The sequence below is a fragment of the Nymphaea colorata genome, unplaced genomic scaffold, assembly GCF_008831285.2.
Source record: "Nymphaea colorata isolate Beijing-Zhang1983 unplaced genomic scaffold, ASM883128v2 scaffold0524, whole genome shotgun sequence".
Classification (NCBI taxonomy): Eukaryota; Viridiplantae; Streptophyta; class Magnoliopsida; order Nymphaeales; family Nymphaeaceae; genus Nymphaea; species Nymphaea colorata.
Window position 1 is genome coordinate 5881 of NW_022205030.1, and position 15719 is coordinate 21599.

A 15719-nucleotide genomic window follows, 5' to 3' on the forward strand; every position below is an offset into this window, starting at 1 on the left:
ACAAGTAACACATCTTTTTTATGTTGAGATTTAGGAAAGGGTCTACAAACCGATCCTAATGGCTTGATCCTAATTCCAGTTTGCAACATTTGTTGTAGTGAGTACTCACCGGTGGAAACCATGATGGATCGGGAGGGAGAGAAGGAGAGAGATAATGTAGAGGCGATTTGGTCTAAGACCCTAGAAGGCAAGAAGGATGTTGATATGGAAGAGCAATCAACACACACGAGGGTAGCATGAGAGAAATCCAACCGACATAATCTGCCTTTTTAAGACATTATGCCCAAACAAGAATCTGAAGCCTCCAATTGATGTGGTTATAGAAAACAGGAACTTTCCAACTGCATATCCAACTAACCTTTCTGGAGTACTAGAAGGCGCTAGTAAAAAGAAAGATGCCGCAGCGAGACGAAGAGGAACAAAACGCAATCAGTCCAACCTCTCTGTTTTGTCATGCATTCAATCTTTTGTTGTTTAAAAGAATGGGGAAATCCTAGATTTACATTACGCTTCTGCGACTTAACTGGTGGGTTTGAGGGGAGAAAGAGAAAGAGAGAGAAAAAAGGTGGGAAAGGTTATCGCGCAACTATGGTTCACACAAAATATGCAAATGGCTTGGGTGGGAAAACTCATTCATTGTCCTGACCAAATGTAGAGGTCATTCGCTATGGTTCTCATCCTAAAGTATTGGTCATAGGGCATAAACAAAAATATTGTAGTGACAGCGTGCTAGCATGAATTGTATTTGTACATGCCTGCAGTTGAGACACTATGTCTTGTTTAGATAGTCTATCAAAACTGGGTTCTGAAATGTAATAATATATTTTGTTGTGACCATCATGAGGTATACATATGTGACGTTATGCATAGTATCTTAATATGGATGATGGTTAACATACTCATGCCCATCTCTCCGTTTAACACGTAAATTTGATGATAGAAACTCTTTTTGTAGACACGATTTTATTTGAATGAAAAATAAAACGAATCCTACAGTTGCTTTGTTACAATCTGGTTTGTTTTGCTATTTATGACCTCTTTGTAAACGTCTTTTTATCGTAAAACCAGTTCACATAGTGTCATTGTTGCATTTAATTTTTCTGAGTGCTTATTTCCTACTTGTAAGCATGATATTACTTGAGTCTATCCTAAAATAAGTCATGTAGTTCTGTTATCGCATGTTTTTTTGTTCTTATCGCATTCTTGTAAACCCAAATTTATTTTAGGATATCATAAAATGAATATTGCATTTACATTATTAGAATCTATTTTGTCTGATTGCTTATTGCCTTTTATTAAGCACCATGTTATCATAAAACCAATCCATACAATGATATTATTGCTTTTAATTTTTCTAAGTGTTTATCACATCGTTGTAAACACTATTTTATTTGACCTATGTCTTAAAAACAAATCCTACAATTGTGTAAGCAAATATAATAAGACTCAATCAGAGAGCTTCGAGTGCCTTGTAATACTACATGCTCACCGACTACAGAGAGCCCACTTGCTTGCTTCTGAACAACAAAAAAGAAAAATGGCACAAATCAATAAAAAAAAGTTCACTGTTACTACCCTCTGCTAGACTCTATTTCACCAAGGAACCCCATAGCACTGAATCTCTTCTTTGGCCAAATCTGCTATTCTTTGTCATCAGGTGGGGTCAGTTGATAATGAGCCCCTGCAATGTGCAGCACGAGCAACCAAAAAAAAAAAAGTTTGGGGCATATTCCATGTCAGTAAAAAAACGAGAAAGGAGAAAACAGATTAAAAAAACAGAATTAAAAATGCGGGCCTGATTTCACCATACAACACCTATGTCACCCAGGTGCGGCAACCGTGGTGATGCACCCACGTCATGTCTGCGAACCAGATTCGCACGCTGCCCTCACCTTATTGATTTCAATTTTTTTTCAGTTTTTTTATCAAATTTGATATTATTAATATATTATAATAATGAATTAATAATAATAATAAATACGCTCGCTGCACCACCGCACCGCAATTTTTTGAGATGTACCGCACCGACACCGGCACCTGCACGCATACCCCACGCACCGGTGACATAGCAGAACACCCTCAAAGAAAGAAATGTGGAAGAAACTTGAGGGGGTGAGAGAAAGAAAAAATAATGCTTGTTGTTGTTGGGTTTTACTACCGCTGCTCTTGCTCCGGTGTGCTCGCCGATCGCCATAGATGGCTGGGGACTTTTTGTTGCTCAACATAAAGCCCTTACAAATAGAAGGCGACGAACAAGATTCAAGAGAGTGAGGAGAGATAAAATGGGAGAAGGAAACAGAAAAGAAGTTGACAAAAAGCCACTTATGTTGGGAAATTTGATGTTGACCCATTGTTTTGTACACAATTCTAACCCTTTTATTTTTTTCAATTATTATCCTACAACCATTTGGGTTTCAGTAGGGGTTTGGTTGACTCGAACTTTGTAAAAAAATAATTTCAGGACCCAACCAAGAAAGATTTTAGTTGCACAGAGTAAAGTAAAGACGATGTTCAGAATCTCTTATACATGCAGCTGTCTCTGCATTAGAAATCGTGCTCCTTAATGACAAAATTCTTTGTAACGTAACAATTGCATTATAGAATGTAGCTGCATGTGTATACATCAATATTGATGATCCATCTCACTACAGAATGTCCCCATACATTGGACTTAAAAACAGTTTAACACATAGTTTTTTTTAATTGAAGTGTAAAAAAGGAATGTATATATGTTTTCCCAATCACTACGTGCGACGTCAATGTATTTAAATCTAAAAATCCAAACCAACAATGTTTTCAATGTTAAGAGACACTGCTCCACAAGTTCCATGAGAAAAATAAGAGATAACTCCTTTTGAGAAACACCAAATGTCCACCCAACTTTTCCTTCTGTTTTTCAAACAAATGCTTGATCTCGTCAAAAGTATTGAAGTAATCACCCAAATGATGAAATTATCCCTTCAGGTGAGCAGGATTTAACCCACCGCCTGAAAGAAGGCCAAAGCACTAAAAAATATTAGTCACCCAAATGATGAAATTACCCCTTCAAATTGAAAATATTATCAAGAAAATAAAACTAAAAAGGAAAAATTGCTAATTAAGTGCTTCCGTACAAACTCCAAAATTATATAGATCAAGATTGTAGGGATGAGTTTAAGTAGAAAGATGTAACTCAATAATAGCTATATATATGTAAAAGGTATTCTGGATCTTACAACCAACATGAGCTATTAAGTGAACCAAGTTGAAGAGTATGGTTTCAAAAATGTCAATGACTGAAAGCGAGATATATATGTAAAAAAGTATCTTGGGGTTTTTGATGTGGCAACATGCAGGACTGATTATGGAATTTTGCCTCTAAGGCGAAGATTTTTGTGGAAAAATCTCGCACATAAAAGTTAAGGAACTAGAATATAGAACCAAAAGGATCATTCCTTGTTTGTTGAAAACTGCAAACACAAAAACTGAGGATGTTTTTCCTTTGTTAACTAAAATTAATTTTAAGTCTGATACTTGGATAGAAATAAAAGAAAAGAATTAGTCAACCTGTAAAAATAAGCCAAAGAATTAGCCAACATGTAAAACTAATCCGAAGGCAGATATTAAAAGCACCAAAGGAAGAATATCATTTTGTTCTTCATTGTATGAAAGCTGGGAACATCATGAAAGGTGAAATTGGCTTCTTTTTTTTGGATGGCAATCGCCATAATTTCTTGATATATAGATACACCTTTTGATGGAGGGAAATTGTGACAGTGAAAGCAACATAATACTTTTTTTTTTTCAGGGCTGATTTCATCTTTCCAACGATGTCATTCAACATGTGGCTGCATTTTCTTTCCCCTTAGTGCATTGACTTGTAAGGAATAGATCCCGCGAGACATATCTTTGATTGATTGGAACTGGAACTTGCTAGGAGAAAGGTGTGGATATTTATCCATACCGGTGATTTTTGTGGCTGGTATATATGCCCTACGGTGGATTTTTGTCACCGTTAAATTGTATGTATACTGGTGATTGTTAAATGTTAACACCCGTATGTCTTCACCGCTATAAAACTTCAACAGTTGTTTTTTCCACCGGTAAATCGTGTCGTTACCAGTGCCAAAGAAAGAAGCACATATTACCACTATTATTTGAAGCAAGCACGCAACCACCCACTTCAGCTGCCTCTTATAACTCAAGTGTCCCCCCCCCCTCTCCGTTTTGCGATTGACACTTGCATCTTTTCTGTTTTCATATTTCATGTTAGCGATGTTTTTGTTTTAATTTACTTTTTTCTCAACAACATGGTAAAATTTAACCAAGGTTGTATGTCGAATTAAACCATGTCAAATTTACCATGTTTCTTATACTCATCAGGACATCTGCAGCCGCACAAACAGTCTAAAGTTACCTCTAACAAACAATGAACCTTAATCACATATAGATGTACATGTTTTGGACATTAATTGAGATGGCCAAAAATCCAGTTCAAAATCCAATTTGTTGGTAGATGACATTATTTGAGACTGTTTCTTTTTTAAATTCATGGCAAGTGCTGTTCTCAAGAAATTCAAAGCAATTGAATAACCCAGAAATTTTTAGGACTTGTTTTCTAATGGATCAATTTCAGCAAGTGACCAGAAGGCCCATCCTACCCTTGGGCCTACACTATTATCAGCACAAAGATCAGAAAGGAAAGATCTTGTGGAAGAAAATATAAAAAATAAAGCATGTGAAATGAAAAGCTGCTAACTGGCAGGTAAAAACTGAATGTTTCCACCGGCTCAGCCTTTCCAACCTCTTGATCCTAGAATGCAGTCCCAAACTGAAACTCAACCAGTCACACAGGCAAACATAAGGTGCAGTGCACATGCAAATGGAAGGAAGAAGTCCATAGGAAATACTGAAGAAGTTTCTTTAGAACTGTCTGTTTCACAATTTTAATGAAGACTGGAAAATATAATGTCATTTAAGGCTACTTCTCCAAGTTAATATAAAAATAATCAACTATGAAACTGTTCCTCTACAGATTACAACTTTTCAATGAAATAAGTCTTGTTTATAGGGTAACATTGACACGTTATAGAAAATATTACATCCTTTTAAAGTGCCCCTCCCATAATTAAGGAACTGAGTTTCAAAAGTACCTAGGTCTAAGGAAAGGTTATAGAAGACTGATTTTTTTTTTATCCTATCCGTACTGAGGAACTTCAAGCCTGATGACCTTAAAAAAATTCACTCTCGGTCTATCCTGGCAATGCAATGTGGTTGGACCCTCATGTTGGTCTGAATGAATCAGCCTTTTCGAGGAGGGTGAGTCAGGGCCTGCCACGAAAGAGCATAGCAAGTTACAAGTCTCAGTAGGACATGTATTTTTATTACTATAGGTTAGGTGAGGTTACCATTATCCTTTTTTTGGTGATGAATCTTATGTGTCCCTAATAAAGGGAATCTGTAAATTTTTCAAGGTTTCAAAACCAAAAACGCATGGAAGCACATGAGATGTAGCTCTAGTTCCTTCACAAAAGGTAAGACCTTTGGTGCAAAAAGAATGGACAAATAAGATACCAAAGAAAAATAAACAGCTCCAATTCCTATCTCAGTTTATTTGAAATATACCACATATATAATCATCATTCACATTATCGATTGACAAGAATTTTCAGCAATTAGAAAACCCAAATACGGTGATGTTTTTCAAATAGATAAATTTCTTTGTATGACGAAGGGTGTTAAAAAGATTGAAAAGTTGTTTGACGTAATAAAATGATTGACAAACACATGCTTCATTAATTGAAGAAAAATGTTAAAATTTTGAGCAATTTCTATGAAAAAAATCACATTTTGTGCATACACTCTTCCTGGGCCTTTTTTTTATTAATATTGATACTTATAAAATAGACGAAAATATTTAAGAAATTGTCAAAAAGATGTGGCCCATAAAAATCTTCTATTCAGGTATTTTCTTTTTATTAGGGTAAAATGGTCTTTTTCATACTTTGAGGCATGTTCCAGTAGGTAATTGTATAAATATAAATGGTTACTTGTAACTTTTGAGAAGAAAAATGCATCAAACCTAATCGGTCTCATTAATTATTTGTCCGGTCTAATCTGTCTAGTGACATATATATATGTGTGTGTGTGTAAAGTTGTGCATGGATTGATGAGTTCGATTCAATGATGGTAGGAAGGTATTCATACTCTGCCCCACATACTGCATTATTTGTTCGTTACAAAAGAATCCCATCTTATGCTATCTGGGGTTCTTCTCAATGACAAACTGTCATTTATTACAGCATCATACTACTAATGGTATCAGCTTGGTTTTGAATTGAAATAACATTGTTGTACTCAATGACATGGATGTCAAAAGAAAAAACATAGAGTAGAAAGAAAACCCAATTTCTAGGTTGGACCACTAATCATTTGTTTGATGGCAACCTCTTCCTAAATATGCATAAGTGTTATTCCGTACACTAAGGCATGAAAGTGTTTGCAGTACAATAACTAGAACTATGTACAAGACAATCTTGTGCATCTAAGCCTTTTGTTATGAGAAACATTACTAAAAATAATATGATATTCAAAAACTTTTCAGATCGTCCTCCAAAGGTTCTTTTATAAGGTGAGATTCTTTATACATAACGAATGATGCAGTATACAAGGTGGAGTATGAATACCTTCCTGCCTAAACAAGAAAATCTCTTGTCGAGTGAACCAAATTGACTTCAGACTCTGATTCTTTCGAGCAACTTCTCTACATACCTTCAACTCTTGCAACCTTTCCACAGAAAATAGACAGCCCTCACCACCATCATCTCTAATTAGCATGGTACTGTCACCTGTCAAGAGCTGACCATTGCATCACATGGCTGAGTTTTGTTCCCCCTTAGTGCGTGGATGCAAAAGGAACACATCCCCTAAGACATATTTTTGGTTGAAAGGCATGGAAATATTTACTAGAGCCTACAAATGTTTTCTTGAGGTGCACAAATTATGTTTGTGCTATTCTTTAATCATAATAACCTACACAGGTGACGAACGCAACTAGGACAGTCCAATACCGGTGACGGTTACAACTGGCATAGATCTTTAACGATGATGTGGTTCGCAGCCATATATACTTATACCAGTGAAATGTCTCGCCGCTAAGGTATTTATACCAGTGTTCTCTAGCACCAGTAGAAATTTCACCGCTATAAACCTATAACAGCGATTTACCACCGCTATATTACCTGAACCCATAACGTAACCACCACTGTTATTTGAATCACACAACTCAACGCACGAAATGTGCACCTCGAGTGCCTGCCTATCGCTCATGTCTATCTCTCCCTGTATCTCTGTTTTGTAATTAATGCTTGTGTTTTTTTTTTCATTTTTCTATTTCACATTGTTTTTGTTTAATTTTTTTCTCAGCCGCATGGTAGAATTAGATAAAAACAATAAGTGTTAATTTGTTGAAGGTTGTATGTTGAATGAAATAGTGTAAGTTAATAAATGTTGGATAAAAGTCATAGAGTTAGTTGAATTTATTGAACTTATAACCATTTGACCAAACTGGTGCTCTCATGAGTATGTTGTTTAAATAAACCAAAGTAATGTTTTTTTTCATCCACAGTACTTATAAGGAATTAAATATTTTACAAACTTTTATGTATAATTGTTGATAACAACTAATTAAACTTTCTCGCAAATAACAAAACAGTGTCATCCTTCATGTCTGATTTTGGCGCCAGAAAAAAAATGGTTTTTTTGCTCTTGTTTTCAATTTCTGACATGATTTTTGTTGATATAATGTGTTAGATTATTTTTGCCATGAAACTTAAGCTTCATTAACATACATTTTGTAAAATGTATATTTCTATCACTTGACATGATAAATTTAGGGCGAGGAACGTGGGTCAGTGTTATTAATTATTAATATCATTCTGCATCGGCGGATGTGGGTTGAATCGGCCATCTTGCCAATACGATGCAAGGCTAATAATAATCATGTTTCTTCTTTTTGTGATATTTAAAATCAATGAAATTAGTTTGAATTATTCTTTAATTCAAGAATTTTAAAAATAAGGTGACAGACCGATACGTCCCATGTATTCAAAGGAACACCATCCATGGAAAGCAATTGGATATTTCAACACATGGACCATAGGTATGGTTATTTCCCTTTCATGCATTTGCTTATAGTCGAGTCCTTTATTTCAGCAAGTGTCTCGGTGCATGTGTTAGAACCGGTTTTATTTCAAGTACTTAAACTCTTTTGTAAGTCTTTTTTCAGTATGCAATCAAGAATTAGAAGTTGAGTTTTTCGTGTGAATTGGCTCTCGCCTCTCTCTTCCTCTCATCATCTTACCACCGATGACTGGAATCCCAAGGCTCCAACCCGTGGCTCTGGTTGAAGCAAAACAGGTTTGGAGACGACCTTTGAGGACACCGGAAATCCTCTAAGAGCGTCTTCATCCTACGCACAAATTCCCTGACCGAATCACCATCTTCTCACGGTGCAACTTCTTTATCCCCGGAAGAAGTTACAGGCCGGCGAACTATCTCAGGAAGGCTTGACGGAAATCGACTCGTGGCTCTAGTCGACTAGTAATCAAGCAATGACTCCGGCTGCTAGAGATTAAGGGAGGAACCGAATTCATCTCCCGGTTCCTTTCCCCTCGAGCAGAGCCTAAGACAGGTGAAGATCGGCCCTAGTAATCTTCTTAATCTCTGTCAAAGTCAGAGAAAGAGACGCCAGAAAGGTAGATCGCAGCCTAGTCTATCGGACTGATTGTCAAGGTGAGCATCCGAAGGTTCATCAGAATCCATGGTAGAAGGCCAGTCGGATTTCTGTGAATTCAATGGCGAATCAACCTGAGAATTCTGTCCTCAGCAGCAGCAAGTCACTCCGCATCAATTCGAGAATCGCTGTCTAGAAAGGAGATGTATTTTCCCCAATAGCCGACCCTTAATCAACCACATCGCTCGCTCGGCTTGGCGGAAACCAAGCAGTGCCTGGGCGGAAGTTGCAGGCAAAATCTGAAGCAACCAACGGCGAATTTCACTCTCTCGTTCACCCCAGCATAATCGCCCAGATCTTAGCAACATCCCCACCAAGATTCAGGCGAATCCGACCAGCCATCACGAAGAACTCACTCCCGATCGGAAATCTGTGTGCTACCGCCAGAGTAACCAATCACTGTTACTTTTCCGATCAGTTTTCGGTCCAGCCCGATCATTTCAATGAATTCCCGATTTTCCCATGGTCAGTTTGATTCATTGCAAGAGTTCGAATTAATTAGTAAGGGTATTCCCATCAAGAGGGCACTAAATCAAGTTAAGGAGAGGGCACTGGCTGCAACCGTTACACGTCGCAGCCTCCTCTTGAGCTCCCCGTCTTAAAAGACGAGAGTTACAAATCCCTCCACTGAGTGTCTCCTCAGCCATTCACCTCCACCCACACCATCATCAGCCATCATTGAGGAGTTAAGGTACGTATTCAATTTCCTTAGCTAGGGAGACCCTTCTCAAACCTTTTAGCTCTTCACCTCTCATAACCGACCGTTTCCACTTCACGCAAGCCTTAATCAACCTCCACATCATGCTAACTCCTCCTGCTCGTCATTACTAGCCTTCACCCATCATTAGTGAACCACTCCCCTCGCATGTCTCTTGACTTAAACCCGTTTGCCTAACTGATCCTAATCATTAGTGTCATCTTCTCTCATGTAAATCTCCACCCTCTCTCGCACAACCCTTCACCTATCTCTAAGTCATAACCGACCCTCTTAGCAATTAACCTCCATCTCACGTCTAGACCAAGCCCACTCCACTACCGAACGACTTCCAACTAGACCTAACCCGCTTAACCAAATCGAGCCTACCTAAACCTATACCAAGCTCACCTCCTTGTTCTGAGCTCGGCTTGTCCCCTTGGAGTCTAACTAGTTAGGTTCCCTCTCCAAGGATTGGTCGTGTGCATCTCAGTTCACCACCTCCACTTCATCAGATAACCTCTTCTTGCAGCCTCCATCGCTCCACCCTTCCACCGAACATAGTCATAAGCACCAAGGTGACCTCGGCCGGGCAGACCGAGCCCCTACCTCCATCCGAGAGCTCCTCCATCACATTGCTGTCTCTCTTGGCCGTTCAAAGCCTGCAGCTAGGCCTGGGCGCCGGGCCGGGCCGCCGCTGGCTACCCGGTACCCGGCCCGGTTCGGGCCCGGGTCCGGGCCCTTGTTTTATCTTATCGGTCTTTCGCCTACTGTGCCCGGCCCGACATCATAACAGGCCGGGTTCGGGTTAAGCTAACGGGCCCGTTGGGACCCGTTAGGCCCGTTAATTCGAGAATGGATTCAAGAGTTTCGATTTAAAATTTTTAGGAAATGCATTTAGGGATTTAGGGTTTTCGACAGGAGATTGCGCGTGCATTGAGTAAGCCTTGGCGCCACCACCGTCCTTCACCATCCACCTCCAGTCCACCACCGGCGCACCTCATGGAGTCTTCACCTCCCGTTGCAGAAGGTAAGATCAACCCCAAATCCCATCCACTGCTTCAAATCGATTCAACTGATTCATTACAAATCTTTTATTTTTTTGTTGATTGACTCACCGTCGCTCTCCCCATCTTTCTCTGTTGTAAGATTAATGATGTTGGGTCATGGGAATGATGCATTTGCGGGTTGCAGGTTGGAAGGAAACTGGCGATCATAAGCGAAACTCGTGATCGTGACGGGAGGAGTGAGAGGGATCGGGCAGACCAGAACGGAGCTCATACACCATCCACGGCTTCCTCTATTCCCATTGCGACGTCACCGCGGCCATCGACCTCGCCCTCGCCCGCTTCGGCCGCCTCAACATCAAGGTCAACAACGAGGGCATGAGGGCACCGAGGATCGCCACAACATTCGGAAGGTCGACCTCGGCGGATTTCAGAGGGATTTCACCGTCAATGTGGACGGTGTCTTCTTGGGACAGTCGGCCCGGCCCGGTTAACAAAACAGGCCGGGTCGGGCTTCGGACGTAGTTGACGAGGCCCGGTACCCAGCCCGGCCCGGCCCGATGCCTAGGCCTACCTGCAGCATCCACACTCCATCCATCAGGTGTAGCAGGCAGCCCCAATGCTATCCCCTTCCATTGCTGGGACACTCCATCTCTCTCGGCCAGCTTCCACCAGTCCACAAGCAGTCCTAGGCCAGGCAAGCCTAGCCTTCGTTCCACCTCCTTCCTGAGATATCCGAGAGTGTATTTGGCACTAGTTTTCTCTTGGATCTATTGCTATTTAAGTCGATCTCTCATCGGCTAGGTAACTTCTCAACATCCTATAGAATGGGGTTACGGGTGTAATTGTTTTCTAAACCAGGCTCTAGCCAATTGCTACTGTCGGTAGTCCCTCCAAGGCACCGTGCCAATGACACGGCCACGGGTAGCTAGACCATGAAATGGAAAGGGCATGGTTTGGCCGTTCTAGGGATTGTACGAATGGTTTGTGAATGAATGTTGAGTGAGTTGTGAGAGTTAAATTTGTACCGCTCATGTTTGAACAAGCCTTGATCCCCTTAGTGTTGTAGTAGGATTTAAATCATGGGTCTAGGAAAACACACTTGTATCTTTTATCCAGGGTACTATTAAGCCGGGCTTGCTGTCCGGTGGGGATATAATTTGTAAAAATAATTTCCTTAAGTTTGGACTTTAGGCTCCCGTGAGTTGATTATGAACTTGGGATCTATTCTTGGGCGTAGAAATTGCTAGCCGGGTCTTGGTTCCCACCATGCAACAAGTTCTAAATTTGAAATTATACTGGATATGGATCTAAATTTGATCTGCCGACATAAAAGATCGAAAAGCCCCCCACTACATTCAACTGACATTCTCCAAAATCAAATAAATCCCCTTGATCTCCTTGCCCTTATGAGTCGTTTGGAGATATTTTATGAGCATCCTAGGAATGTTGGTTCATTATGCAATAGAGAGGTGCAAAAAAACAGTCCACCACATTCCTTTTTGAACACCTTATACCTTGCTTACAAACTTTTCGAGAAAGAGATTCCGTTGTACAAATCACTCTTGCTTTTAGATGGGAGCTGGGAATTTGGTGCTTTGAGATTAGGATAGGAAAACTTTTAAATTTTACGAAGCAGGGATCTGGTCGACCTTCTAATTTTTACTAATGCTACTCCATGCCGCACCTTATTTCTTTTATGTCTATCTATTTGTTCCCACAACCTTGAGATCCCATGTACGTGCCATTTATCGATTCCAATCACATATGAAGCATATGTCAATCGATAATCTACCAGTCATTCGCTACCCAAACTTCAATTTTAATTCAAATTCCAATATCATTATGCATTTGGTAAGAAAAATTTTGTGCTCTTTGAACACATTTTCTTAAAACACATGTTATGTTCTTATTTTAAGAAGAATGATCCAGTTATGGTTATCATTCCCAAATTAAGCAATCAAATGCTAGAAGTAAGTAATTAGATCATATTTCCTAAAATAAAAGCATAGTATTATTGAAACACATGTTCTAAAAATGTTCTGTGTTCCAAGCACATAATATTCTCTTTTAGTAGTCTACTTAGACAATAATATCAGGTATTACTTAACCAACTCACCTTCTCACGTGGCGTCTGTTAGGAACATGGCCCGAATCACCAAGTTTCAATGATGTACCATTAAGAGGGAAAGGAACGTGCCTGGAAGGGCCTAACTACAAAGCATCCAACTGCAAACGGTTTAAAATTTATGCTCTTATTTGAAATCACATACCCATAGCCAAAATAGAGCTGATGGGTGAACTTCGACTCAGGAAGGTGATCGATGCTTGGTATTATAACTCATTCGGGGTGGCAAAAGTCCACGAGTCAAACGGGCCCAGTACGCTGATGAGCTCGCCCAGGGACATAGTGGGGCACGGAAGCCACACCAAGTCGACCGCAGCTGGCTAGCACCATCGTGCACAATGAGACCTACTGCGGCTGGGGCTGGCAGCAGCCAGGGGTGGGTTGTCGACGAGCCGACTGGAAATCTATAAGGCATGTTCAGAGGAGGGATGTTTTGAGGTGGACCCACTCAAGGGAATAGAAGATGCGGTCAGGGATGGGGTGGACATCATCATTTTATAATGTATTTTCTGTTTCTCTTGCAATCTCTCGACCTTGATCATCTTTGCCCAACTCCCTCTCTCGCTAATATTTCCCAATCGCTTCCTCCATTCTTGAGTCTCATGCTCGCTGATCCTTGGATGCTGGAAGACCTGGGAGATTGATCGGCATCATCACCTTGTTGAGAGTGACAGAAAGCCATCACTCGAATGACGGTTTCACATAACCCACAGAACAAACGATCAACAGTTTGGACAACTTTCTCTCTCTCTTTATAATGTATTTTATGTTTCTCTTGCAATCTCTCGACCTCGATCATCTTTGTGCAACTCCCTCTCTCGCTCGATCTTTTGATATTTCCCATTCGCTTCCAACATTCTTGAGTCTCGTGGTCACTGATCATTGGACGTTGTAGCGAAAGACCTGGGAGAACGATTGGCATTATCACCTTGTTGAGAGGAATGGAAAGCCATCACTCGAATGAGGGTTCCACATAACCCACAGAACAGACAATCGAGGGTTTGGACCACTCTCTCCCTTTATAATGTATTTTCTATTTCTCTAGCAATCTCTCGACCTGGATCATCTTTGCGCAGCTCCCTCTCTCGCTCGATCTTTTGATATTTCCCAATTGTTTCACCATTCTTCAGTCTCATGTTCACTGATCATTGGACATTGTAGCGGAAGACCTGAGAAGATTGATTGGCATCATCACTATTAGGGATTAGATTCCACCTCAGACTGAAATGCCTTACGATACGCTTTTTATAACATTGTGTATAATACATACATATGTGGTACTTATGTACATGTACATATGGATACATATTATATTATGCATGTAATATGTATAAAAGACATATATGCATGTATATGTATAATTTGTACATATGCAATGCTAATAGATGTTATATATATATAAGTATTTTTAGATGTACACATTTATATATGTATATATACACATATATATGTGTATAATGTTATACAATAAGAATATATGTACACATATATACATTTGTATATATTATATCTACATACATGTGAGTACATAAAATATGTATACATTTATGAATATGTAGTACAAATAAAATATATGTATGTTATGCGTATATTATATATGTAATACATTGTACCAATGTACATATAGTATGTTACAGTAAAAATATATTATATGTCCAGGTACACATATATAATATATGTATATATGTTATGTATAGTAATATGTTATATGTATATATTATATGTACGTACATATGAGAACATACAATATGTATATAAAATATATGTATGTTATGTGTATATTATATATGTAATACGTTGTACCAATGTACATATATTATGTTACAATAAAATATATTATATGTATAGGTACATATATATAATATATGTATATATGTTATGTATAAAAACGTTATATATAGGTATGTACACACACATATGTATGTACGTATAGACATATACATTATATATACGTATATAATAGGTATAGTTTCAACACATAGGTACCTATACATATATATGTAAATTTGTATATATTCGTTAATACATATGTGTATGTATGTATATAACACATATATGCAAACATATGGACGTACACATTCATACTACCTATATGTGCATATTAATATTATTTTATACATATATTTATGTATGCACATACATATGTATATGTATACATGTGCATATAATATCCAAATATGTACTTATAATGTACGTACATATAACATATATGCATATATATATATACACATATATGTATTTACATAATACATACATATACATCTAACATATATATGTACATATTTGTGTTATATGTGTACATACATATGTACATTATGTATGAATATATAGATATAGTTTACATACATATATTAATATCTATATATAAATATGTACAATGTCTACTACCATATATATGTTATGTATGCATTATACATATTATATATATATTATATTATACATGTGTATACGCATATTACACAACACTATATGTCCATATATATATATATATATATATATACATCTGTACATAATATATACACTTGTACGTGTATATATTGGGATATATGTATATATATTATACGTATGAATAAATATTTGTATACAGATACATAGCATATATGTATGTATATTATATATATGTATAATGTACAAACTTTATAAATATCTATGTGTATGTGCACTATGCAAAGATTATGTTGTTTGTAGGCCTTGCATCTTAAAGTTCATAGATCTCAAATCAAATCTCATCCCTTCTAACTTGAGATCAATGATATAAATATTACATACATGTATTAACATCTATATATAAATATGTACAACGTATAATACCATATATATGTTATGTATGCACTGCACGTATTATATATATTATATTATACATGTGTATACGCATATTACACAACACTATATGTACATATATATAGGTACATTATGTATATACATTAGCATATATGTATATATATTATACGTATGTATAAATATTTATATATAGATATATAGCATATATGTATATATATTATGTATATGTATAATGTACAAACTTTATAAATATATATGTGTATGTGCACTATGCAAAGATTATGTTGTTTGTATCCCTTGCGTCTTAAAGTTCATAGGTCTCATATCAAATCTCAT